The sequence below is a fragment of the Brassica oleracea genome, chromosome C6, assembly GCF_000695525.1.
Source record: "Brassica oleracea var. oleracea cultivar TO1000 chromosome C6, BOL, whole genome shotgun sequence".
Taxonomy (NCBI): domain Eukaryota; kingdom Viridiplantae; phylum Streptophyta; class Magnoliopsida; order Brassicales; family Brassicaceae; genus Brassica; species Brassica oleracea.
The window spans coordinates 15,422,658-15,425,873 of NC_027753.1; the positions used below are offsets into that span (position 1 = coordinate 15,422,658).

General features: G+C 38.0%; 1 long non-coding RNA gene across 2 annotated transcripts; it reads right to left on the reverse strand.

Annotated features, from left to right (window-relative positions):
- Positions 1 to 671: 671 nt before the first annotated feature.
- Positions 672 to 2,352, reverse strand: LOC106298876. Of its 2 annotated transcripts, none has more exons than XR_001261592.1 (3): positions 2,204 to 2,352; positions 1,986 to 2,092; positions 672 to 844 (listed from the first exon to the last, which is right to left on the reverse strand). It is a non-coding gene; the product is annotated as an uncharacterized LOC106298876 (long non-coding RNA). The 2 variants fall into 2 exon arrangements; XR_001261593.1 differs by lacking the exon at positions 672 to 844 and adding an exon at positions 1,526 to 1,595.
- Positions 2,353 to 3,216: the final 864 nt, after the last annotated feature.

Genomic DNA, 3,216 nt, shown 5'->3' on the forward strand with positions numbered 1-3,216 from the left:
ATCTGCCTGGTGGCTACAAAAGATGTTTAAAACATAGGTTTTTCCAAATGCAAGACGTCCAAAATAAATTGCAAAAAGGTCCTTGAGAAATCATGATTTTCGGCAGCAAAATAACGCGGAGCGACTTGCAGGTGTCGCTCCGGAAAGTCGCTCCAGGGCCGATTTTTGGTGTCTCCGGGCGAGAGGTCCCGAGCGACTTTGGTGTGTCGCTCCAACGGGTCGCTCTGGATCGGGAGCGACCTTGGTAGGTCGCTCTGAGAGGTCGCTCCAGGGTCATCTAAGACTGTTCGGAGTAACGAGAATGCGAGCGACTTCATGGCATCGCTTTAGGAAGGTCGCTCTGAGAAGTGAGACACAGCGACTTCGTGATGTCGCTCCGGGAGGTTGCTCCCATGCTCGGTTCGTCCAATGGTCACCTTTTCACCTCTTTTGAGCTCTAAATGCACTCGAATGTCTCCAATAATCTCATGTGGTACTCCAGTACCTAATAGAGACTCATGTATGCAAAATGCAACATAAATATGGCTAAATCCTAGTCTATATGATCAAAATGCACATGGACGAATGAATAAGATAATGGAAATATGCAAGATATCACCGACCACACTGTACATGTAAACGAAGAGTAGCAGAAATGGCAAAGAAGCTGCAGAAATGTTTCAGCTTGTCTATTTTTGGTAGGCCCATAAATCTGTTTGGTAAATGATGGAAGTGCTAATGAGAAGTTGAGATGAAGCTTAGAAAACCTATTCCGCCACACCTTTAAAGCTATATCACCTGGTGACATTTCTGATCATGTACCCATGCGCTAATCTTGCTACCTTGTTACATCTGGCTACCTTCTCTGCAAGTAGTTAATATAGAAGCGTTAAAAAGCAAGAAACTGTCGTTTGAAGCTAATAAAAATAAACTCTTTTAACTTCCAAAAATATATTTTGAAGCCTTTTTGTAGTATATGTAGTTAAATGCATATTAGCTTTCAAATTTTGTAGAGAAAAACACATGGGAAAAGTAAAAATGTAAAGACTTATGTCGGTTATGCGTGCATCAGGGCCTGGCCCCTGTGACCATAATCATGTTATTTTGATCAACCTCAAATACATGATGTTAAGGGAAAAGGTGAATCAATAATATAATCTTAAGTCAATTACAGTGTCTAGTGGGCATGAATTGACATTTGCGATGAAAATGATATGCGGAGCAACACTCAATAGGAGAAAAATAAATAAACACATAAACTTATTGAATTTATTGGTGAAATGGTCATAGTAAGGGTTAAAAGAATGTTCCCGACGGTAAGAAACCAAGAGTAAACCAGAGCGTATTTTTATCATTCATATTCATGAACAATGGATACTTGTAAAAACAACGGAAAAAGAGTTCAAACTTCAGTGTTTTCTCTATGTGATCAACATGTTGGACTACTAAATTTCAACCCAATGTTGATGGATTATAACATATTGACATCAAAGAAAATGATCAACTAATATGCAACTTTTTAAAATGCAGAAGAGTGTTGATCAAATTCCCTCCATAGTCTTTTGTACACTGGATCAACATAAGAGTTCAGAAGCACAAACAGAAGAACATGAATCCTGGAAAAAAAAAGAACTCCTGAACACTTGCAAAAACCAGGACACATCAATTGCACTATCATATACTTATACTCTCCCTCAGATCTGCATTTCTTTTCTAATAAATTAACCAAATCAAACAATTAATTTAAATGATAAGCTCAGCTATTTAGCATTCGAACAGTAAGCATCATTTTATTGGCGAATGATAAATAGGACATATGAATATGTATGCTAAACGTATTAGATCAGCAGAAGAACAGCTGAAGATGTTTATATAGCGGTAAGGGAGTTCATGATCAACACCATGAACTAATGGAAACGCATATTCAGCTCCATACATCACAATCAATCCTTTATCTACTGAATCATTTATCAAGAGTTGAGGCGATGGATTTTCAGGACGCAAACCTTTTGAATCAAAAAGGAGCATGTCCAATCCCATCAGTTATCCTCCCCCTCGGGTTTCCCAGAATCGCAGAAGACGCGAGAGGACCGTACCGGAACAATGACTGGTGCTAACATCAGAAAAAAGGTCTGGTAAGCCACCATTGTTGCAGTTTGTGTTGTAAGAAAGTTTAGTAAAAGATATATGAACAGAGGATGAGATCGATGAGAGAAACACTGACCTATTTATACTCGCAGGTCCACCGACTCAACCAACCAAGCTAAGCTTGCATTCAAAGCCACGATAACTCCGACCGTTTCAGATTCAGTGTGAGTTCAGAGGTCGCCGCTGAGCAGAGAACAGAGATGAACACGATTAGGGTTTAATTTGTTGGGCTATCGGGCTTTAGACCATAAAACTGTCGAAATATTAGTGTCATCAGAAGCCCAAATCAAGCAACGAACAAAATTAATGAAACAACACGGATTGCATGGACACGTGTCGCAATAATATGAACTGACTTATCTAGCTGGCATCATATGTGGCTTCATGAGAGTGAAGCAAACAATCTTTTATAATAATAATAATATATATATATATATATATATATATATATATATTCAAGGTCAAACATTCACAAGAATAACATTATAAGAAGTGTTGAACATATATATAGAGATAAGCATAAGCATAAGCATAATGCATGTATGCGTAGTATGTTTATTTTCTTTGTGAAACACATTACCTTGGTGTGATCCTCAGAAAGTGATCTCATCCTTGTGGTAACATTATAAGAAGTGTTGAACATATATATAGAGATAAGCATAATCATACACGTTTTTTTATGGGAAAAATGTTAAATAAATCCTCAGCTTTTTCATTTGGACCATTATAATCCTCAGGTTCCTAACTGACCATAAAAACCTCAAACTTTTTGTCGATTGGATCAATTTAAACCTGGCTTTAAGTTCACTAACAAAGCGTCTAAACGCAGTTAATTTTCGTCGTTAACCAAAACGACGTCTTCTTCTCCTCAATTAAAAAACACATCTTCCTCATTATCTCTCAAAATCGATTTGGGGGTTTTCTCAATTAAGAACCCTAATTTCACGATTTCGCCAGAAAGAAGAAGAGAGAAGATGGGTAATGAAAAGAACAAGAAGTCTCGACAAGGGAAACTCGGTGGTGCCAGTTCTGTAGCGAAAAGAAAAGGTGGAGTCGACGACGAAGCTGATGTACGTAAGAAGAAAAAAA